The following is a 25,276-nucleotide window of genomic DNA, read 5'->3' on the forward strand; positions in this document are numbered from 1 at the left end:
GCAACGCGTGGCCGGGCACAGCTAGTATAATAATATTAATTATTATATTAATAATATAATACCATATAATAATATTAATATGCCTCAAGTCCCACCTCCCAGCAGCAAAGAACTGGTGGGATCACAAACCTGCAAAAGTATTGGAAAATGAACATGCAAAGATACTGTGGGACTTTCGAATCCAGACTGACAAAGTTCTGGAACACAACACACCAGACATCACAGTTGTGGAAAAGAACAAGGTTTGGATCATTGATGTTGCCATCCCAGGTGACAGTCGCATAGATGAAAAACAACAGGAAAAACTCAGCCGCTATCAGGACCTCAAGATTGAACTTCAAAGACTGGCAGAAACCAGTACAGGTGGTCCCGGTGGTGATGGGCACACTGGGTGCTGTGCCAAAAGATCTCAGCCGGCATTTGGAAACAATAGACATTGACAAAATCACCATCTGCCAACTGCAAAAGGCCACCCTACTGGGATCTGCACACATCATCAGAAAATACATCACACAGTCCTAGACACTTGGGAAGTGTTCGACTTGTGGTTTTGCGAAACGAAATCCAGCATATCTATCTTATTTGCTGTGCCATACAACGTCGTTGTGTTGATATTAATTATATGTTATATATTACATAGAATATTACAGTATCATGGTATAGTTCAATATAGTAATATATAATGCTAATATTGTGCTATGCTAATATTATAATATATTGTATGTACATACAGCTGCTCTGAGTCCCCTTCAGGGTGAGAAGGGTGGGATATAAATGTAGTAAATAAATGCAGTAAATGAATAATTAATTTTAAACTTCAGCTCAGTCAAAGTCTAAAATGACTTGAAGGCACACAACAACAACAATCCTAATTAACTTGACTATCTCATTGGCCAGTAGCAGGCCCACACTTTCCATTGAAATCCTGATAGGATTATGTAGGTTAAAATTGTTTTCATTTTTAAATATTGTATTATTATTTCATTGTTGTTGTTGTTGCTGCTGTTTTGCACTACAAATAAGACGTGTAGTATGCATAGGAATTTGTTCGTATTTTTTTTTTCAAATGATAGTTTGGCCCCTCAACCATCTGAAGGATTGTGGACCGGCCCTCTGCTTCAAAAGTTTGAGGACCCCTGACCTAGAGGGACGAAATTGGTCCACACCTGCACTACAGGAATGATAATAATATCTACAGAAATAATAATAATAATGTTTGTGTGCACAGAACTCAAAAAAGTAGTCGGTTGATCAACTTGAAATTTTGACACAACATGGCATACCAGTACGCGCATGTTTTAATCATGAGTTCAGGGGAGTGAACACCACAGATGATGGGATATTTATTTATTTACTTACAGTATTTATATTCCGCCCTTCTTTCTCACCCCGAAGGGGACTCAGGGCGGATTACAATGAACACATATATGGCAAACATTCAATGCCAACAGACAAACAACATATATAGACAGACACAGAGGCATTTAACTTTTTTTTTTCAGCTTCACGATTCCGGCCACAGGGGGAGCTGTTGCTTCACTGTCCACTGGTGGCTGTACTTCCTCATTAATAAAATAATAATAATAATAAAACTTTATTTATACCCCGCCACCATCTCCCCGTGGGGACTCGGGGCGGCTTACATGGGCCAGAGGCCCAAACAACACAAGGACAAAATATAAGTAACAATACAATCACAATATAAAACAGATAAAACAGTAATGCAATATATCAATTAAAACAACAATACAGGATAAAAAAAATTACATTAAAAACACATAAAAGGCAAGACCGTAATAAATACAGGATAGATGATTAAAAACCCTCTGGGGCTGATTAATTAATGACTGTATCTCCAAAAGCCTGCTGAAACATCCAAGTCTTCAGTTGTTTCCTGAAGGAAAATAGAGAGGGAGCCAACCTAATATCCCTGGGGAGGGAGTTCCAGAGTCGGGGGGCCACGGCCGAGAAGGCCCTCTCTCTTGTCCCCACCAAACGCAGTTGTGAGGAGGGCGGAAGCGAGAGGAGGGCCTCCCCTCTCCTTTCCTCGTGTTTTGCTGGCAGTGTTATGATGTTGTAAATTAGTTAAATCAGCCTCCCGCATAAAGCGTACCTAAATTTCCCTAATTGACAGATGCAACTGTCTTTCGGGGCTGCATAGGTCAACAGCAAGCCAGGCTATTTAATGGTCGGGGGCTTAACCCGACCCGGGCTTCGAACTCATGACCTCTTGGTCAGTAGTGATTTATTGCAGCTGGTTACTAGCCAGCTGCGCCACAGCCCAGCCCTATGCAGTGCTTTCAATCACTTTAACTCCCACAGGCCACTGCAACTTGCCTCAATGACAGATCAAGACCAAACCTGGCACACAGACCCCCCCCCCCCCCCCCCCGTTCAATGTCCCACCTGAGCTCTGTGAGTGCAGCATTTCTCCGAATGAAGCAGAGAGTGTTTGAGGATCGGGACACCCGTAGGGAGACCAAGGTGCTTGTTTATAAAGCAATGGTCTTCCCAACCCTGCTATATGCCTGCAAAACGTGGACTCAACTCCTGGAACGATTCCGTCATCGTTTCCTCTGAAAGATCCTGCAAATCTCTTGAGAAGACAGGCAGACAAATGTCAGCATGCTGGAAGAAGTAAAGAGCACCAGCATTGAAGTTATGCTCCTACGCCATCAACTCCCCTGGACTGAATGCCACATTGTCTGAATGCCTGATCACTGTCTCCCAAAGCAGTTACTATACTCCCAACTCAGGAACAGGAAACATAATGTTGGTAGACAAAAAGAGATGTAAAGATGGGCTCAAAGCCAAACTTAAATACTGTGGCATAGACACCGAGAGAGAGCTAGGAAGCCCTGGCCCTTGAGTGCTCTAACTGGAGGTCAGCTGTGACCAGCAGTGCTGCAGAATTTGAAGAAGCACGAATGGAGGGTGAAAGGGAGAAACATGCCCAGAGGAAGGCGCATCAAGCCAACCCTGACCGGGACCACTTTCCATCTGGAAACCAATGTCTTCAATGCGGAAGAACATGAGCGTCAAGAATCAGTCTCCACAGCCCCCTATCCATCCACCGCCAAGACACTACACTTGGAGGGCCATCATCCTCGAGCTATGAGGAATCGCCAAAGTAATATTGCCCCACTTTACGTCCTAGTGTGGTTAGGTAGGATAAACCATGGATGATGGGATATGCAGTTCCTTGGCCCAAATCAGACCACTGTGACCTCAACGAATGATAGACATAGACCATATTTGGCACACAGACACCCCAATACCCACTTTATGTTCTGGTGCTGATAGGAGAAGGATGGACCATGAATGGTGAGATTTAAAGTATCATCACCTGATTCAGCTCCAACTTCAATAGACCACTGAGAACCCACACAAATTATGGACCAGGGCAAAACTAGGCACACAGACTCCCCATGACCAACAGAAAATACTGGAAATGTTTAAGGGAAACAGACCTTGATTTATGGTAGTTATAGTTCACCAGCAACCAGAGAAATTACATTCACATGCAATCCAGCTTGGTACGATATCCAACAGCTCTTACTTTTTGAGCAATCACTAGTGAATACACATGACATCACAGCACATGTTTTCAGACAGAAGCTGAAATCGCTGGTGGATTTCTTGGTCAAAAATGAAGTATTTGGGTCTGTGCGCTGCTGGATGTACTCAGTGGATTGGCAAAAGGGAGGATTGCCACACGCACATATACTAATCTGGCTCTATAACAAAATCACTTCACACAGAATTGATGATGTAATCTGCACTGAAGTACCTGATGCCAATGTCAATAGGAATTTGCATGAATTTGTGATGAAAAATATGATATATGGACCTTGCAGTATACTGAATCCTAATTCACCCTGCATGATTGATGGAAAATGCTCTAAGCAATATCCTCGAGCATTAGTATCCAAACAGTTACAGGAAACAACTTCTATCCTTTATAAAGATGATCAGCAGAAGAAGGTGGTAAATTAGCAACCGTACACATGTGAAATGGTGACAGCAACATAGATGTCCAGGGAATGCCGTGGATGTAGTGTATCTGGATTTCAGTAAGGCCTTTGGCAAACAAACTAGTTAAATGTAGGCTAGGCAAAACTACGTTTAGGTGGATCTGTAATTGGCTAAGTGAACGAACCCAAAGAATGCTCACCAATGCGTCCTCTTCATCCTGGAAAGAAGTGCTGAGTGGAGTACCATCAGCAGGGTTCTGTCCTTGGCCCGGTTCTGTTCAGGATCTTGATTAATGACTTAGATGAAGGGCCAGAAGGCAGGATCATCAAGTTTGCAGATGACACCAAACTGGGAGGGATAGCTAACACTCCAGAAGAAAGGAGCAGAATTCAAAACGATCTTAACAGATTAGAGAGATGATTGGCCAAAACTAAAAAAACGAAGTTCAACAGAGACAAATGCAAGATACTCCACTTAGGCAGAAAAAAAGGAAACGCAAAGATACATAATGGGGGACGCCTAGCTTGACAGTAGTACATGTGAAAAAGATCTTGTAGTCCTAGTGGGGAGGAAGGGGAACATGAGCCAACAATGTGATGAGGCAGCTAAAAAAGCCAATGTGATTTTGGCCTGCATAAATAGGAGTCTAGTATCTAGATCCAGGGAAGTCATGCTATCCCTCTATTCTGCTTTGGTCAGACCACACCTGGAATACTGTGTCCAATTGTGGGCACAGCAATTCAACAAGCAGGGATGTATCCAGAGGAGGGCGACTAAAATGATCAAGGGTCTGGAGAACAAGCCCTATGAGGAGCGGCTTAAAGAACTGGGCATGTTTAGCCTGCAGAAGAGAAGGCTGAGAGGAGACATGATAGCCATGTATAAATATGTGAGGGGAAGTCCTATGGAGGAGGGAGCAAGCTTGTTTTCTGCTGCTCTGGATGAAATGGAACAAGAGCTTCAAACTACAGGAAAGGAGATTCCAGCTGAACATGAAGAAGAACTTCCTCACTGTGAGAGATAGCTGTTCAGCAGTGGAACTCTCTGCCTCACAGTGTGGTGAAGGCTCCTTCTTTGGAGGCTTTTAAGCAGAGGCTGGATGGTCATCTGCCGGGAGTATTTTGAATGTGGTTTTCTTGTTTCTTGGCAGGGGCTTGGCCAGGATGGCTCATGAGGTCTCTTCTGACTCTGATTCTATGATAACCAGTGGGTTGTTCCATATTTGCCTTTGCTATCTAAAACATACAAAGCACACACACACATACAGTATATGTGGAATAATGTCCAGGGTGGGGAAAAGGAAGAACCCTTGTCTGAAGAAAGTGTGGCTGTTGCATTTAGCAAGCTTGAATACTATTGAGTCGCCATGAAGCTGCAAAGTCAATCAGTGAGGGTATCTTCATAGAAGTACCCTGGCTGTTATTGCCTGGAGGCATCCTCTGTTTGTGAGGTGTTCACTGGCACTTGTTTCCCTGCTCTCTGGAGTTTTCCTTTTATTGGGTGGTTTTCCTTATTTACTGTCTTGATTCTGGTGTTTGTTTTTTTTAAATACTGGTGGTCAGATTTTGTTCATTTGCATGGTTTCCTCCTTTCTGTTGAAATTGTTTACCTTTAGTTCATGTCAAATATGGCTCCCTGTCTGGCCAAACATAAGAGCTTTGTTCTTTTTTTAAAAAAAAGGAAACCAAGGACGTGTGGACAAACACCTGGCAGATGATACGAATGTAGGACAATAGCCGATTAGAAGCATGTAAGATATGGAACAATAGCCAATTAGCGAGCAACAGAGCCCTACAAAGGAAAGTGTCACCATCCTATGCTGAGATTATGATGCTGTTGTGCCTTATTGAGACTTTACATGTGTAGGTGATAGGTCAGTTTTATTACTATGCACTGGAAATATAATTACTGATGGAATTTGGAGTATTGCTAATTGCCAAATTTCAGACTGGGATAGTTTATCTCCCTAATGAGGCACCTGGTGATAAGAAGAGATGTTGGGAATGCCTTGGAAGCCAAGGCCGTTCTCATATGAACAAGGAGCACACAGGATGATGAATGTGTGTTTATTTTATTTTAATTGTTATGTGGACACCGTTTTTAGCTACTGATGCTTGTTTACTTGCTCTGCTCTGTTTTTGTTTTGGGTTTGGCCCCATGTTAGCCACCCCGAGTCCCTTCGGGGAGATGGTTGGCGGGATAGAAAAATAAATTATTATTATTATTATTATTATTATTATTATTATTATTATTATTATTATTACTAGAAACACAACAAGATGAGTCCACAGCAGACACTCTGCTGGCTGTTGAACTGGAATATATGAAGCCCCTCCTACAATACCATATAAAATCCAGATTATCTGCTTTAACTGGATTATATGAAAATGTAGACTCAGACCTCTTCTACACTGCCATATAATCCAGATTATCAAAGCAGATGCTCCACGTTATCCACTTTGAACTGGATTATGTGAGTCTACACTGTCAGATAATCCAGTTCAAAACAGATAATCTGGATTTTATATGGCAGTGTAGAAAAAGCCTAAACTATTTCTTAGCAATTCATAGAATTATAAAAACCTGGAGCACTGGGAGGGACAGTGTAGACTCATATAATTCAGTTCAAAGTAGATAATGTGGTTTATCTGCTTTGGTAATCTGGATTATATGGCAGTGTAGAAGGGGCCTAAGACACCTGGTTATCTGTCAGCAACTCCGCTTCTACTGATGGAGCCCTGCAAAAGGCAAGAGCCCAGCTAGCAAGAAGAGAACAACCGTGGGATGGAAAAGGACCCCAGGACCATCCTTGGCCCATGGAGCAACACTAGCTATTGCATCCCAATGGAGTGGAAGTAATTTCTTGGATTATGATTCCCAGCATCCCCCACCTGGCGTATCAAAATGATTTATAGTTTCCAAATCACAATCTCCCTGAACCGCTGCATTCTGGACAGCAAGGGTCCCAGAAGCAAGCAAAATACAGCAGAGTTGTTTCACAGCACAAGCATTTTTCACCCATCTATCAGCAGAGTCCAACTGCCAGCATCTGACCTTATCTGCACACTGTTAAGTAAACTCGCGAATTCAGGTTTTCATCCAAAATATACGGAGACTTTAATCTTCACTGTTGCAATACATACAAATGTACAATCAGGATACACAGATCCACTTTCAGGCTTGTCCTTGGAACTGAACAGAACCTCAAGAGAGTCACATACAAGTACTCACAATGAATCACGCAGGAGAGAGAGAGAGAGATTGCAACCTTTCATCCCTCTTTTCTAGCCACCTGCCGATGGGTCATCAGTAAGGGACACTGGCTGATGCAACCCCTTTGCAATATTATTTATTTATTAATTTATTTATTTACAGTATTTATATTCCGCCCTTCTCACCCCGAAGGGGACTCAGGGCGGATTACAATGAACACATATATGGCAAACATTCAATGCCAACAGACAAACAACATTCAGTTTTAGACAGACACAGAGGCATTTTTTTAACATCTTTCCAGCTTCACGATTCCGGCCACAGATGGAGCTGTTGCTTCACTGTCCATTGGTGGCTGTTCTTCCTCATTCTTTTCCTCGTGAGCAGTTTTATGGTGTTGTAGATTAGTTAAATTAGCCTCCCGCATAAAGCATACCTAAATTTTCCCTACTTGAGAGATGCAACTGTCTTTCGGGGCTGCTAGGTCAACAGCAAGCCGGGGCTATTTTATTTTTTTTAATGGTCGGAGGCTTAACCCGACCCAGGCTTCAAACTCATGACCTCTCGGTCAGTCGTGATTTATAGCAGCTGGTTACTAGCCAGCTGCGCCACAGCCCGGCCCCAATACACCTCATATGATTATGACTCGGCCGTTACTACATTCTCTTAGATATTGCATCATGCCATTCACAGTCATTACCCAGGTGCTATCAATATTTCACATGTTCATCAAACAGTATTTTTATATGACTAGAAATGCTGTGCCATTTCTATCTCAGCCTCAGAGGAATGCAAGCTACCCGCCTCTAAGCAAATCCTGCCAAAAGTTATACCCCAATATAGGGCTGTCAGGCACACGGTAGCTCAGAAATGACTTGAAGGCAAACAACAACAAAAACAACTGTTCTTTAGCCTCTGGAAACAACATGCGGCACTCTAGGACCCCCATCATCCCCTTATTGCTCCTGTAGGTGTTTCTAATGATAAGCTATTATCTTGCTTTGCCAGCAGGGGGTGCCCTCCTACTTTGGATGAACTTGTCCCAAATTAATATTTTTCTTTTTAATTATTATTATTTTATGCAGAAACAAAGGGGAGAAAGATAGAAAAATAGAAAAAAACCCACTCCAACCCCCCCCCCAATTTTCCTAATATATAAAGTCTAAACTACTACGTCTCACACAACTATACTGAAGACTGTCACGCTAGCCCTAACAGGCCTACACTAATAAACACATATCAGGCCTCTTCTGCACTACAGTATACTCCAGATTATCAAAGTAGATCATTCACATTATCTGCTTTGAGCTGCATTTTCTGAGTCTATACTGTCATATAATCCAACCCAAAGCAGATAAACTGGATTTTATATGGCATTGTAGAAGGGGCCTTAGACACACTAACTACTGGAACTATTCTGTGAATCTCATACTCGCTGTGTGTTGGTTTTCACACCTTGTTTTAATAACACTTCTCTAATTCACAAATCCAACAGTTGTTGTTTGCCTGGAGTTCAATAGGTACCCCCTTGGCGGGGAGGTAAAAGGGCTCCCCGTACAGACATACCGGCAACAATCGGAGAAAGTCTATGGACAACAGGCTCCTCGGCATGGAACAAGAGCACCTCCCCATGGCCAGAGTTGAGCATTGCCCCCAGATGCCGGAGATGGAAAGGGGAAGGCCTTTACCTCTGTCTGTCTGTCTGTTTATTGTATGTTGTTGTTCACTGTGTAAAAAGGCGTTAAATATTTGCCTTATATATGTAAACAGTGGTGGCTAGGGGAGCCTTTGCACAGTTAAAACTTGTGCGCAAGCTGCGCCTGTACCTTGGGAAACCGGACTTGGTCATGGTGATCCACGCTCTTGTTACATCCCGATTAGACTACTGCAACGCACTCTACGTGGGGCTGCCTTTGAAGATTGTTCGGAAGCTTCAGCTAGTCCAACGGGAGGCAGCCAGGTTGTTCACTGTATTCATCTCCTGTTTTTAACATTTTATTTTGTATGTTGACCTTTTATGACTGTTTTATTGATGCTGATGTGTTATTGTTGAGTAATTTGTTTTATTGTCTTGCTGTTGTTATTATATGGTTGTGTTTGGGCATGGCCCCATGTAAGCCGCCCCGAGTTCCTTTGGGGAGATGGGGCGGGGTATAAGAATAAAGTTACAGTGGAGTCTCACTTATCCAAGCCTCGCTTATCCAAGCTTCTGGATTATCCAAGCCATTTTTGTAGTCAATGTTTTCAATATATTGTGATATTTTGGTACTAAATTCGTAAATACAGTAATTACAACATAACATTCCTGCGTATTGAACGACCTTTTCTGTCAAATTTGTTGCATAACATGATGTTTTGGTGCTTAATTTGTAAAATCATAACCTAATTTGATGTTTAATAGGCTTTTCCTTAATCCCACCTTATTATCCAAGATATTCACTTATCCAAGCTTCTGCCGGCCCGTTTAGTTTGGATAAGTGAGACTCTACTGTATTATTATTATTATTATTATTATTATTAACTGGAGCGATATACACGATATAACAATTACAACCAATACAAGCAATTGCAGACAAAACCAACCAAGTATAATAACAAACACAGCACCCGTGAACCCACCACCTAGGACTTCCATCACCACTCACTTTAGACCAGGCATGGGCAAACTTTGGCCCTCCAGGTGTTTTAGACTCCAACTCCCACAATTCCTAACAGCCTACTGGTTATTAGGAATTGTGAGAGTTGCAGTCCAAAACACCTGTAAGTGTTATACCGTGTATATATGTGTGTGTGTGATGGTGGACACTCCTCTGTTGTAGGCACTGAAATGGAGGTGGATGCCCACCTGAGAGATGCTGTAAAGCTTCCTTTCTGGGAGTGTTTGGATGAGACGGCCCTTGGGGACACTCCCCATTATCTGAACCATGATGGTCTGTGGTCTGTCTTTGGCCTCACCTGCTGAAGTTTTCTTTCAGACAGGCCATGTGTTTTGCTATTATTGGAAAGAGTAACACTATTTATTTATTTATTTATTTGCAGTATTTATATTCCGCCCTTCTCACCCCGAAGGGGACTCAGGGCGGATTACAATGAACACTTATATGGCAAACATTCAATGCCAACAGACAAACAACATACATTAGACAGACTCAGAGGCATTTTAAACATTTTTCCAGCTTCACGATTCTGGCCACAGGGGGAGCTGTTGCTTCACCGTCCAGTAGTGGCTGTATTTCCTCATTCCTTTCCTCGTGTTTTGCTGGCAGTTTTATGGTGTTGTAAATTAGCCTCCCGCATAAAGCGTCCCTAAATTTCCCTAATTGACAGTTGCAACTGTCTTTTGGGGCTGCATAGGTCAACAGCAAGCCGGGGCTATTAATGGTCGGAGGCTTAACCCGACCCGGGCTTCGAACTCATGACCTCTTGGTCAGTAGTGATTTATAGCAGCTGGTTACTGTCAGACCTCTGTCAGCTGGGCACCAAGAACCATACACGGAGGCCAGTCTCTATCTAATATCTTTATTAAGGAAATATATAAAAGCAATAAAAACAAGTGAAGAATATAGTTCAGAAGCAGACCTTTCAAATGAGGCCAAATATAGTCCAAAAATGTATAGTCCAATAAATGATATTAGAGTTCAAAGTTCTTTATCCAATACCGAAACACACATGTCAGAGTCTTAGAATCCCAATGAAGCTTGACAACAAGGCTGGAACAAGGCTGGATGAAACTTGGTTCTTTAACAAGGTCCGTGACTAGGTACAAGGTAACCTGTGGATCCTGGAACAAGGTCCGTGGTTGAAAGCAAGGCGGTGCATAAACTTGAATACTTGATCCGGGAGGCAAGGAACTGGGGTTACGAAGTCCACACACGATCTCACTCCTGAAGCTGATCTGTTGACTCCGCAAAGAATCTCCCGCGCCAAACACCTATATTGGGTCTCGTTTTCCCGCCAACAATCTCTTTCCCTAGAGAACGAGAAGCGAAACCCAACTCTGTCCAGATGCATGACTCCTTAGAATTTCCCAAGGGAAGCAGGCCTAATCAGCCTGTTGTTTGGCAGCAATCCGTAAACTCCTCCGATTTGCTTCTCTGACTCCTCTGTCTCTAGAGTAAGATTCCCTCCTGGGAAACGGAGGGGAGTAATGCCCAAGGCCTGTTTTACTGAATTCTTGAGGGCAAACATCAACATCCGGCAGGTGAAAGGACTCCGGCTCTTGTTGAACCGGCGAAAACCCCATGTTTTCATCTTCATTTGCCACGATAGTACTAGGAACAGGACTACAAGGCCCATGAGGCATCACAGTTACTAGCCAGCTGCGCCACAGCCTGGCCCCTACTACTACTACTTTTGATTGGCGTCTTCGTATATAAAGAGTTATGTTATAATGTGTACACTTTGGAAATATTAGTAATAAAATTCATTTTTAAAAGAAAGAAAGCAAAGAGAGCCACAGCACACCTGGGCCAGGTGAGAGGGAGTTGGGGAGGGCTGGGCAGGACAGGAGGAGAACATACCTCTCCGCCTTCGCTCCGCTAAGCCAGTGACCCCCTCCCACCCGGTTTGGATTAAGGCCACTCCGGGGAGGCCAACAATAAGCTCATTTTCCTCCTGACAACCTGCCCTGGCGCCATGGAGCAGGAGGAGGAGGAGGGTGAAGGCTCCCTGTCCAAGGCCCCTCTGATGGAGGTAAGTGGAGCCTGAGGGGGGGGGGGCGGAGGAAGAGAGAAGCCGCTCCGCTGCTAGGCGGTCACCCCTTCTCTGAGCCCCCAGATTGCAACACCAGGAGTGGGGTCTGAAGCAGGCCATTGCATCCAAAGCCCTGCAACGGCTCACCTGGGCATCCTCCCCTGCCCTTCCTAAAGAACGGCACCTGCAAAGGGGGAAACAGCAGTCCCCCTCCCCAGCCCAGAGCAGTGTCTCTCTCCCTCTCCACAAAGAGACATGGAACATTTCTCCAAGACTTGCCAAAGGAGGAGGGCGAGGGATGCATCAGGGACTAGTTTGGGAGATTCAGGAGCACTTACATAGACCATAGACCAGGGGTCCTCAAACTAAGGCCCGGGGGCTGGATGCGGCCCATCGAAGCCATTTATCCGGCCCCCACAGCACACGGGCTAAATAACCCAAGGGGTCTCTTCTTCTATTACAACCCTTATTATTATTATTTTATTATGACACAGCAAACAAGATAGACAATTATTATTATTATTATTATTATTATTATTGACACGACGTTGTATGACACAGCAAACAAGATAGACATGCTGGATTTTGTATCACAAAATCACAAGTCGAACACTTCCCAAGTGTCTAGGACTGTGTGATGTATTTTCGGATGATGCGTGCAGATCCCAGCAGGGTGGCCTTTTGCAGTTGGCAGATCGTAATTTTGTCAATGTCTATTGTCTCCAAATGCCGGCTGAGATCTTTTTTCACCACCGGGACCACCTGCACTGGTTTCTGCCAGAGTCTTTGAAGTTCAATCTTGAGGTCCTGATAGCGGCTGAGTTTTTCCTGTTGTTTTTCGTCAATGCGACTGTCACCTGGGATGGCAACATCAATGATCCAAATCTTGTTCTTTTCCACAACTGTGAAGTCTGGTGCGTTGTGTTCCAGAACTTTGTCAGTCTGGATTCAGAAGTCCCACAGTATCTTTGCGTGTTCATTTTCCACAACCTTTGCTGGTTTGTGATCCCACCAGTTCTTTGCTGCTGGCAGGTGGTATTTGAGGCATAAGTTCCAATGGATCATATTATTATTATTATTATTATTATTATTATTATTATTATTATTATTATGGCTGGGTGGCCATCTATCAGGGATGCTTTGCTTGTGCTTTTGGTGCACAGAGGCAGAAGGGGGTTGGACTAAATGGCCCAAGGGGTCTCTTCCAACCGTATGTCTTTCTTCTTCTTCTTCTTCTTCTTCTTCTTCTTCTTCTTCTTCTTCTTCTTCTTCTTCTTCTTCTTCTTCTTCTTCTTCACATTGATGCTGGGTGGTCATCTGTCAGGGGTGCTTTGCTTGTGCTTTCGATGCACAAAGGCAGAAGGGGGCTGGACTCAATGGCCCAAAGGGTCTCTTCCAACCCTCTTTTTATTGTTATTGTTGTTATTATTATTATTTATTTATTATTGCTCAGTGGCCAACTTTAGTCCGGCCCTCCAATGGTCTGAAGGATTGTGAACTGGCCCCCTGTTTAAAAAGTTTGGGGACCCCTGCCATAGACAATCAATTTCCCCATTAAGGGTGACTGGTGGCATCCTCCCCGCCGCCTCCAGTGCCACCCCCAGGACAATGACCAATGGCCACAACTGGGCCAGGCAAAGTCCCAGCAGAAGCCCACTGGCCAGACCCAACAGTGAGGACTCAGAAAGCTAAGCTTCCCAGTGGTTCCACTTCATCCTGGAAAGAAGGGACTATTTGGGGGAAAGAAGGGACTATTGGGCAGCAATCCCTTCTCCTCGGCCTCTTGATTCTGACATCAGGAGGGGGCTCTGTCCAAAACCCCCGCCATTGCACCCAAAGCCATGTCATTCCTCAACTGGGTGTCATCTCCCCAACCTTGACCAAGCCCAGAGCTGTCCCTCTCTCCCTCTCTGCAAAGAGCCAGGTCATGACATTCCTCCAAGACTTGCAAGAAGGAGGAGGACAGGGATGCATCAGGGGCTGGCTTTGCATGAGCACTTCTATGCAAATACCTTGACCATGGACAATGGATTTCTCCACCAAGGGTGACCAGCAGCCTGGCCTGTAGCCAGAAAAAAATTGGGAGGGGTTGAATTTATTTCCAGGATGGCTTTTGAGTCCAATGTCTGCTGACCTGGGAGGAGATCTCAACAAGGCCATGACGTGACCCTCTTTCTGCACAGGTTCTTCACAGGTAACGGGTCTTAAATCATTGCTTCCTCTTGAAGCCAGTTCTTGTCGGCCACAAAGGACAATAGTTTCCACAATTGGCAGGAGTTTCTTTCTTTTCTTCTGCTTTCTTCTTATTTCTTTTCTCATCAAGATGTTTTCCATTGTGAATTAGCAAAAAGTTTCCAGCCAAGCACAAGTTGTTTTGATGGGCTGTTTATTGTGTTTTCCGGGCTGTATAGCCATAGATCCAGAAGTACTGTATATACTCGAGTATAAGCCTAGTTTTCCAGCCCTTTTTTAAGGCTGAAAAAGCTTCCCTCAGCTTATACTCGAGTGAGGGTCCTGGCCGGCTTATATTCAGGTCAGCTTATACTCGAGTAGATAGGTATTCAGAGTTGGAAAATCTTATCTTATTAAATTCTTCTTATCTTAAATTACAGTTTTATGTAAATATTCAAACACGGTTAAGCTACTGATACCTCAATTAATGTAATTTTATTAATATCTATTTTTATTTTTGAAATTTACCAGTATAGTAGAGTCTCACTTATCCAACGTAAACGGGCTGGCAGAATGTTGGATAAGCGAATATGTTGGATAATAAGGAGAGATTAAGGAAAAGACTATTAAACATCAAATTAGGTTATGATTTTACAAATTAAGCATCAAAACATCATGTTATACAACAAATTTGACAGAAAAGGTAATTCAATATGGAGTAATGCTATGTAGTAAGTACTGTATTTATGAATTTAGCACCAAAATATGACAGTGTTTTGAAAACATTGACTACAAAAATGCCTTGGATAATCCAGAACGTTGGATAAGCGAGTGTTGGATAAGTGAGACTCTACTGTAGTTGCTGCTGCATTTCTCACCCTTGTCTTATACTCGAGTCAATACGTTTTCCCAGTTTTTGTGGTAAAATTAGGTGACTCGGCTTATATTCGGGTTGGCTTATACTCAAGTATATACGGTATTCTCTCCTGACGTTTCACCCACATCTATGGCAGGCATCCTCAGAGGTTGTTTTGATGGGACTTTATTTTTGGTTGTCTACTGAAGACTTCTATTGTATTTTCCCATCGCACCAATGGTTTAGCCACTAATGCACCAAGCTTCTGATGAGCACCTTTACTCCTGACTTCTCTGAACACCACAATGTACTTACAGAGTGCATGAAATGAGTAGGCCAACCTGGGGAATCTGCTGAACCATTTGGGTCGAAATCTTAGATGCCTCTTCTTATCCACAGGAAAGACATCTCCTGGCCATGGAGTCTGTGGATTGTGCACTCATTGAGTTTTCACTTGCTCATCAGAAACAGTCTTGTCCATCTAAAGTCTAATGGCACAGCTTCTTCTCTTTGCTCCTGTTCCATGGTTTCTTTGGTAGGGCTTGGATTAGATCAGGGGTCCTCAAACTTTTTAAGTGGAGGGCCGATTCACAGCCCCTCAGACTGTTGGGGGAGCCAGACTAGGATGAAATAGTAAAAAATTAGGATTGTTGTTGTGTGCTTTCTAGTCATTTCAAACTTAGGTCAACCCTAAGTCTAAAGTTTAGGACAGAGGCCAGGTCAATGACCTTGAAGGGCCGCATCCGGCCCATGGGCCTTAGTTTGGGGATGCCTGATCTAGACGATCTCATAAGACCATAGATAAGCAAAGAGACCTCCAAAGATCATCTAGATCAGGGGTCCCCAAACTAAGGCCCCCGCCCTCAGTTTTATAATATAATATATTGTATATACATATAATATTGATAATAATATTATAATAATATAATACAATATAACACTAATAATAATAATACCATACAATAGTATTAATTATATATTACTAATAATATTACTAATAATATTACAGTATAGTGGTATAGTTCAATATAGTAATATATAATGCTAATAGTGTGCTATGCTAACAATATAACATATTGTATGTACATATAATTTGTAAGCCACTCTGAGTCCCCTTTGGGGTGAGAAGGGTGTGATACAAATGTAGTAAATAAATATAGTAAATAAATAAATAAATTTTAGACTTAGGCTCGCCCAAAGTCTGAAATGACTTGAAAGCACACAACAACAACAACAATCCTAATTAACTGGATATCTCATTGGCCATAAGCAGGCCCACACTTCCCATTGAAATCCTGATAAATGTATGTTGGTTAAAATTGTTTTTATTTTTAAATATTGTATTGCTCTTTTATTGTTATTTCATTGTTCTTGTTGTTGTTGTTTTTGCACAACAAATAAGACATGTGTAGTGTACATCGGAATTTGTTTGTATTTTTTTCAAATGATAATTTGGCCCCTCAACAGTTTGAAGGATTGTGGACTGGCCCTCTGCATAAAAAGTTTGGGGACCTCTGATCTAGATGGTCTCATAAGACCATAGGTAAGGAAAGGGACCCTCAAAGGCCATCTAGATGATCTCATCAGGCCATCAGAAGATCATAAATAAAGAAAGGGACCCTCAAAGACCATCCAGATGGTTTCATAAGACCATAGGTAAGGAAAGGGGCCACCAAAGGCTATCTAGACATTCTCATAAAACCATAGATAATGAAAGGGACCTTGAAAGGCCATCTAGATGGTCTCATAGGACCATAGGTAAGGAAAGTGACCTCCAAAAGCCATCTCGATGGTCTCATAAGGTTGCAGCTAAGCAAAGAGATCTTCAAAATCCATCTAGATGATCTCCTAAGACCATAGATAAGCAAAGAGACCTCCAAAGACCAGTTAGACTGAGGTCAACCCTAAGTCTAAAGCTTAGGACAGGGGCCAGGTCAATGACCTTGGAGGGCTGCATCCGGCCCACAGGCCTTAGTTTGGAAACCTCTGGATTAGATGAACCAGTCAATGGTAGACATCACCGTTTCCTCAGTTTACACCTGCAATCCAGGCCAAATCCCCTTCGCCTACCAACTGTGGGTTGCTTCCACTATGCCAGCTATTGCTGCTTTCTTGGTAGAAAGATAGGTAATGATGGTGTGAATAAGCAAAATTTGGTTGAGATCGTGCTTGCCCTTCTGGAGGGAATCTAATTTTTGCTTTCATAGACTTGGCAGCATGGGGATTTGTTTAACCAGTTAACATTGTTTTATTTTACCTGAAAAATTTGGGGGGTGGTTTGAACCCCTAAACTGCCCCCTTGGATACGGGCTTTCAATGCCATCTCCAGAACAATGATGGCCTGGGCAAAGTCCCACCAAGAGTCCATTGGCTCGACCAGGTATGGGCCAACTTGGGCCCTCCAGGTGTTTTGGACTCCAACTCCCACAATTCCTAACGGCCGGTAGGCCGTTAGGAATTGTGGGAGTTGGAGTCCAAAACACCTGGAGGGCCCAAGTTGGCCCATGCTTGGGTAGACCCAACAGTGAAGACTCCCTGTTATAATTTGGAAAAGACATGGCTTGCGTTCATGTTTGAAGCTTATATGGAGGTATGTGCTCTGTAGTATGGATGAAAATACTCACATACTACCATTGCCCTATACACATTCTGTTTTATGTGTGATTCAAACTGCATGCTTGGGACTAAGGGGGCATTTCCCTGCTGTATTTCTGCCCCCTCCCCCTTTCACCTGTCTGCTTTCCTGGGGATTTGGTGTTAATGAGTTAATGAGGATTATGCTCTCCATTAAGGGAGGGGTGAGAAAAAGTAGAAGAAGCAGACACGCACACACAGGAATCGGAGCCGGATCCAACTTTCCTTGGGGAGACCCGGCTTTGGAGACTAGGAAAGCACACTGAGATTTCGGGGGTCCAAAGACAACACTGACTTAACACTATTGATTTATTTAAAATAGTTCGGGCTCTAAGAAAGCAATCTTCAGTAAACTTGGGGACCCGGTGGTGCCCGGGTTATTTGAGAAAGGTATTGTTTGTCTATGCTCCAAGTTTAGTCTAGATCCAATGTCAGCTGGGTTCAGTGGGTGCGGGTGAACTACAACTCCCGTATACAAGTTCCATCGTCCATAGTCCATCCTCCTCCAAATCACACCAGGATGTGGGTCATGGGGGCTGTGGGTGCCAAGTTAGGTCTTTATCAGTGTCCTGTTTTGCCTTTCAAGAACAGCCTTAAAACCCTGTGGTAAGTAAATGAAAACTGTTTTGCTTCAGCAAAACATAAAGTACAGCACACTCAGTGGAATAATGCAAAAGGAAGCAAGGAAATCTTAGAGGATACACAGTTCTTAGCCTCTGTTAAATTCCCAAATCAAGTAGCAGTCTTACTTCAGACAAAGAAACAGTAATAAATCCTTAGGTGCAGTTTCTCAGATCCGGACTTGAAGCAGGCACAAGGGGAGTGAAGAGTCAGTTTCTTACCAGCAAGAGCTGGTTGCACCTGCTTCTGCTTTATAACCCTGAGTTCCCCTAACAGCTGCTAGGGCAGTTCCTAATTACTCAGCTGCATTTCTGGCAGCTATTCCAGCTGAACAACCTCTCTGCTCTGTTTCCTTTCGCCTTTCCTGAAATGTGGGTACAAAGTCTCCTCCTCAGATTCCAAGTCACCCTCAGATTCATGAACATTTTCCTGCTCCCCTTCCTCTTCTGGAGAAGAGGAATCCGTAACAATCAGTCATTGGTGTGGATCGCAGTGGTCTCAGGAAGTGAGTGAAGGTACTGTAAATGCCATCATCCATGGTCCATTGTCCCCCAAACTGCAACGGGACTTAAAGTGGGTCATGCGGCTCTGTGTGCCAAGTTTGGTCCTGATCCGTCATTGGTTTGGGTTGCAGTGGTCCCAGGAAGTGAGTGAAGGTAATGCAAGTCCCATCATCCATGGTCCAAACTCTTTCAAACCGCACCAGGATTTAGAGTGGATCATGGGGGCTCTGTGTGCCAAATGTAGTCCTGATAAGTCATTGTTGGGAGTTCACAGTGGTCTGAGGAAGAGGGAAAACTGAGAATGAGAAGAAAAGAGTTTGTAATAAATGGGAGTTTTTGGAATGTGAAATATAAGAGGCACAAATAGTTCCAATGAGGAGAAAAAAAATGGAGGTGTCTAAACAAAGCAGGATGGATGTCTAAGGAACTTTCAGTTCAGCTGAGATGGAAAAGGGACATGTACAAGAAATGGGGAAAGGGAGAAATCACTACAGAGGAATTCAAATGAATAACTAGCACATATAGGAAGTGAGTTGGAAAAGCCAAAGCACAGAACTGAGGTTAAAAGCAATAAAAAGGGCCTTTTTAAGGGGTAATGTCCATAGCAAAAGCAAGAGCAAGGAATCTGGAAGCTGCATCAGATGATGGTGAAGTGCTATCAGGAGACAGAGAAAAGGCAGAGCTACTCAACACTTTCTTTGCCTCAGTCTTCTTTCTCCCAAAAGAGCTCAACTTGGGGAGGATGGAGCAGAGGATGACGGAGGGGGAAAGGCAGCACAGAATAGGTAAAGAGGCAGTAAAAGAGTATCTGGCTAATCCAAATGAAGGCAGGTCACCTCAACTCCAATGTTGGAACAGAACTGAGATTGCCCAAGAGAAGAGGATGGAGGTCAAGGGAAGCCTTGACCTATCAGTCCGTTCGACCCACATCCAAGGCCCCCTTGACCCATTTGCAGAGCAGCCTGACATCAGAAATGAAGAGTATTGTTTCATGGATGCTCTTCTTTTTCCTAGAATACGGGTTAGGAAATATATACATTAATAAATCAAATGGTGAGAGGCTTGGGAGGTTGCGATTTCCAACATAGGAGTCTTCAATAGACAATAAAACACAGAGTCCCGTCAGAACAACTTGTGCTTGGCTGGAAACTTCTTACTAATCCACAGTGGAAAACATCTTGATGGAAACCATCATCATGAGAAAGGAAATTAGAAGAAAACAGAAAGGAACTACTGCCAATTGTGGAAACGATTGTCCTTTGTGCCTGACAAGAGGGAGCAAAGAATCAGGGCCTGTGACCTGTGAAGAACCTTTGGACAACAATGGTCATTTCAGATCCTTGTTGAGATCTTGTGCCAGATGAGGAGACACTGGCTTCAAAAGTCATCTCGGAGGGGAAAAGTTTCAACCCCTCCCGAATTTTTTTTTCTGGCTATGGGACTCCACTCCCCCATCTCAGGCATGGGCAAACTAAGGCCCGGGGGCCGGTTGGGTCCCCCCGGGCACTTATCTCAGGCCCTCCTCATTTTGCCTGTCCTCTCGACATAGAGATTTTTTAATTATTATTTATTACAATATTTATATCCTGCCCTTCTCACCCAACAGGGGACTCAGGGTGGCTTACAAAAAACACACATATAAAAATTATACAGTGCAATATAAATGTGATGACTCATGGGCCTTGTAGTCCTGTTCCTAGTACTATTGTGGCAGACGAAGAGGAAAACATGGGATTTCCGCCGGTTCAGCCAGAGTCGGAGCCTCTCCACCTGGAGGATGTTTGCCCTCAAGAATTCAGCCAAACAGGCCTTGGGCAGAACTCCCCCCCGTTTCCCCGGAGGGACAATTATAATAGAGATAGAGGAGTCAGAGAGGCTAATCGCCGGAGCCTGAGAATCGCTGCCAAACAACTAGCTGATTAGGTCTGCTTCCCTTGGGAAATTCTAAGGAGTCATGCATCTGGACAGAGTTGGGTTTCGCTTCTCGTTCTCTAGGGAAAGTGTTCTGTTGGCGGGAAAACGAGACCCAATATAGGTGTTTGTCGCAAGGGGAACTTTGCGGAGTCAATTGATCAGCTTGAGGAGAGAGATCGTGTGTGGACTTCGTAACCCCAGTTTCTTGCTTCCCGGATCAAGTTCCAAGCCTGCCTTGTTTCGCGTTTTGCCACGGACCTTGCTTCATGCTTCATGCTTCATGTTTGCCTCGTTCCAAGTCTTTGATCTAGCCAAGAATCAAGTTTATTTTCCAGCCTTGTTGTCAAGCTACATTGGACTTTAAAGACTCTGTCATTTCCCCACACTATTGCTTGGCAAAGTGTGTGTTTCGGTCAAGTGGATTAAAACTTTGAACTCTAATATCTTATATTGGACAATACATTTATGGACTATAATTGACCTCATCTGAAAGGTCTGCTTCTGAACTATATTCTTCACTTGTTTTTATTGACTTTATATATTTCTTTAATAAAGATATTAGATAGATTCTGGCCTCTGTGTAAGGTTATTGGTGCTCTGCAGCCTGGGTCCTGACAGTTTGACTCCGCCACCTTAAGCACCAAACAACCTAAGGCCAGAATGTCAACAGGAACCGGAGCGGAGGCTCAACCGCCCAGTTACACCATTTCCCAAGAAGAATTCAATAGAATCCGTGATACTCTCCGAACGCAGGAGGGAGAAATACTGGGCTTGAAAGAACGCGGAGTGCGCCTTCCTGCCCTAGCGTTACCAACCAAATTTTCTGGAGAAGCCTCCAAGGTTCATGTTTTCCGTCGCCAGCGCCAGGCGTACTTAGAAGCCCGCCAAGCCGAATTTCCCCAAGAAGATGTCAAAGTGGCGTGGATCTACAGTCTCCTAGATGGGCCTGCGGCCAATTGGACGATGGCGCTGTTTGATGCGGGTTCCACGCACCTAAGCTCTGCGCAAAGTTTCTTGAACCACCTTAGAAAGACCTGGGGGATCGAAGACGACGAGGAGGCGGCCGGCCATAAACTCCGGCGTCTCTTCCAAGGGGACAGGCCGTTGTCCCGATACATAGCCGAGTTCCGGGTGCTGGCTCAGAGCACCGGCTGGAACGATATAGCCCTTAGAGGACAGTTTCGCGAGGGCCTCAACTTCGAGATGCAGGAAGAGATCTCTAAGGTGGATCCTCCAGGGACTCTTGAGAGACTCATCAGCCAGTGTTTACGAGCCGAAGCCCTGATAGCCAACAAAAAACAGTGGCTCCGAGGCCAGAGTGGAAGAGCTGGAGTGAAACCGCCCGCTTCTCCCAGTGTTCAGCCACGTCCAGTATGGAGATCCCCACCACCAGCCCCAAACCCCATGGGAAGCGAGGAGGAGCCGATGCAGTTGGGCAATGTGCGCCCCAGACTGGATGTTGCCGAAAAGGCCTGCCGCCAACGTTTGAATTTGTGTTGGTACTGCGGGAATGGGGGCCACTTCGCCAGAGAATGTCCAGCCAAAAGGAAGCCCGCCGCCCGCCTGGCGGCGGCGTCCACCGTGGAGCCAGAGGCGTCTGAGGCGGCTGGGGCAAAGCCGGCGGGGGAAGCCAGCGACCGGGCGTAGAGAGGCTCGCCAACCCGGTCAAAAACCCCACTCAAGAGCCACAAACCGGGGTCCTATTTCTCCTGGTGGTCACCCTGTGGTCAGCAGAAAAAGGACCCGTCATGATCCATGCCATGATAGACTCAGGGGCAACAAACAACTTCATCGATAGAGAGTATGCCGACTCTCTGGGATTACAATATCATGATTTCAAGAATGCCTGGGTGGTGCAGGCCATAGATGGCCGTCCCCTAAAGACAGGTCCAGTAAGCCAATGGACTGAACCCACCAGGATGTGGATAAGGGAACACATGGAAGAAATTTCCTTCTTCGTTACCGAGGTTCCCCACTTCCCTGTGATTTTGGGGATTCCATGGCTGACGCTCCACGACCCAAACATCTCCTGGTCCAACAGAGAACTACAGTTTGCCTCAAGATATTGCCAAAACCATTGCCTAGTAGCCAAGGTCTGTCATGCCACAGACGCTGAGCCCATCATCACCTTGCCCAAGAAATATTCGGACTTTTGGGATGTTTTCAATGAAAAGGAAGCCGAGAAACTACCCCCACATAGACCCTACGACTGTGCCATTGACTTGGTGGAGGGGGCCCCGATTCCGGAAGGACACCTCTACTCCCTGACTGAACCAGAGCAAGAAGCTCTCAGGGAGTTTATAGAGACAAACCTCCGCAAGGGGTTCATCAGACCCTCTCAATCCCCAGCTGCTTCCCCAGTGATGTTTGTGAAAAAGAAGTCAGGGGACCTACGCTTGGTTGTGGACTATAGAGCATTGAACAATATCACGAAGCGGAATCGCTACCCCCTGCCTTTGATCTCAGACCTATTAGACCGGCTTCGAGGGACCAAGGTTTACACCAAGCTGGATCTCCGGGGGGCTTACAATCTAGTTCGCATCAGAGAAGGGGACGAATGGAAAACCGCCTTCCAGACCAAATTCGGATTATTTGAGTCCCTAGTCATGAATTACGGTTTATCCGGAGCTCCCGCAACATTCCAGCATTTTGTCAACGATATCTTCCAGGATTATCTAGATCGGTTCTTGATCATATACTTGGACGATTTTTTGGTGTTTTCTAGATCACAATCAGAACACGAGCAACACGTCAGAATGGTGCTACAACGATTGCGGGATCATGGACTATATGCCAAGTTAGAAAAATGCGCTTTTGATCTGCAAGAGGTAGACTTCCTGGGATACCGCGTCTCGCCACTAGGGCTCTCCATGGACCCGGCAAAGGTTTCAGCAGTATTGGAATGGCGGGCGCCAACCAACAAGAAGGAAGTGCAGCGCTTCTTGGGGTTTGCAAACTACTACCGCAAATTCATCCCAGACTTCGCTCGCTGGTCTGACCCAATCACCAGCTGCATCTGTGGGAAACAGCCTTTCCGCTGGATGGAGCAAGCAGAGAAAGGGTTCCACCAGCTAAAGCAATTATTCACAACCCAGCCAATTCTACAGCACTCTGATCCTAAAACCCCTTTTGTTGTGCAGGCTGACGCCTCTGATGTGGCAATTGGGGCTGTACTCATGCAGCCAGTGGAAGAACATCTTCATCCTTGTGCCTATTACTCCCGTCAACTAACAGCCCCCGAGAGAAATTACACTATTTGGGAGAAAGAACTTTTGGCCATAAAGGCAGCTTTTGAAAATTGGAGACATTGGTTAGAAGGGGCCAAATTTCCCATTGAAGTTCATACTGATCATCGAAATTTAGAACACCTAAGGACCGCACGAAAGTTAAATCAAAGGCAGCAGCGCTGGGCTTTATTCTTTGAACGTTTTGACTTCCAGATCCATTATGTAACTCCGGCTCAGACCAAGCAGGCAGATGCTCTATCACGGAAACCTGAGTATGCTGCAGGACGCAGAGAGACCTCAGAATCTCGATTGCTGCAACCCGAAAACTTTGCCACGCTCACAGTGGGAAACACCAAATCCACTTCAATTGAACCAACTCCCTCTAACCCACAATCCCTTTGCGCTCAAGAAATTAGAGCCAGTCAACAGGCAGATGCCTGGGCTCAAGAACAGATTCGCCAAGGACTACGTTTCCCTTTCTCACTTAAGGATGGGCTACTATGCTACAGGAATCATGTTTACATCCCTCCAGGTCCCGGCAGAGAAAAAGCACTTCATCTGTGTCATGACAGCAAGCCAGCAGGGCATTTTGGACTTTTTAAGACCATGCACTTGATCCTACGAGATTTCTGGTGGCCCAAGATCCGCAAGGATGTGGAGAAATATGTCAATACCTGTCCTATATGTAAGCATTCCAAGACACGAAGGGAGAAGCCGTCAGGGCTACTGCATCCCCTTCCCACTCCTTCTTGCCCATGGGAGATAATTTCCGCGGATTTTATTACTGACCTACCACCTTCCCTTGGATTCACCACGATCCTAGTGGTGGTGGACCTTTTTACCAAGTTGGCCCATTTCATTCCCTGCAATGGTCTCCCCACAGCCAAAGAGACTGCAGATTTATTCCTTCAACATGTTTTCCGACTACATGGATTGCCCAAGAGTTTAGTCACTGACCGTGGATCTCAATTCACCTCTCGTTTCTGGAAAGCACTACAGAAACTATTGGGCATAGACTCTCGTTTATCTTCAGCTCACCATCCCCAAACGGATGGGCAAACTGAGCGCACCAATGCCACTTTGGAACAATACCTTCGCTGTTATGTAAACTACCAACAGGACAATTGGGCTTCCCTATTACCTCTATCGGAATTTGCTTACAACAATGGTGTCCAGGCTTCAACTAAAGAAACTCAGTTCTTTGCAAACTACGGCTTCCATCCACGTTTCTTTCCTTCTGTCATTGAAACTTCAGAAGTCCCTGCAGCGGAGGACTGGCTGCAAGAACTCACAGCAGTGCAACAACTCTTGCACCAACAACTGGATCAAGCCAAGGAGGACTATAAACGCCACGCTGACAGCCGTCGCCAGCCGGGCCCCGAGATCAAGGTAGGTGATCGGGTTCTGTTGTCCACTCGCTTTTTGCCCTCCCACCGTCCCTGCCGGAAGCTAGATGCCCGTTTCATTGG

General features: G+C 44.7%; 1 protein-coding gene across 1 annotated transcript in view; it reads left to right on the forward strand.

Annotated features, from left to right (window-relative positions):
• The window catches only part of ccdc142 (coiled-coil domain containing 142), a 63,487-nt gene that overhangs the window by 991 nt on the left and 37,220 nt on the right, over positions 1 to 25,276 (forward strand). The gene's annotated exons all lie outside the window — the stretch shown is intronic.

Source organism: Anolis carolinensis, chromosome 5 (assembly GCF_035594765.1).
Source record: "Anolis carolinensis isolate JA03-04 chromosome 5, rAnoCar3.1.pri, whole genome shotgun sequence".
NCBI lineage: Eukaryota > Metazoa > Chordata > Lepidosauria > Squamata > Dactyloidae > Anolis > Anolis carolinensis.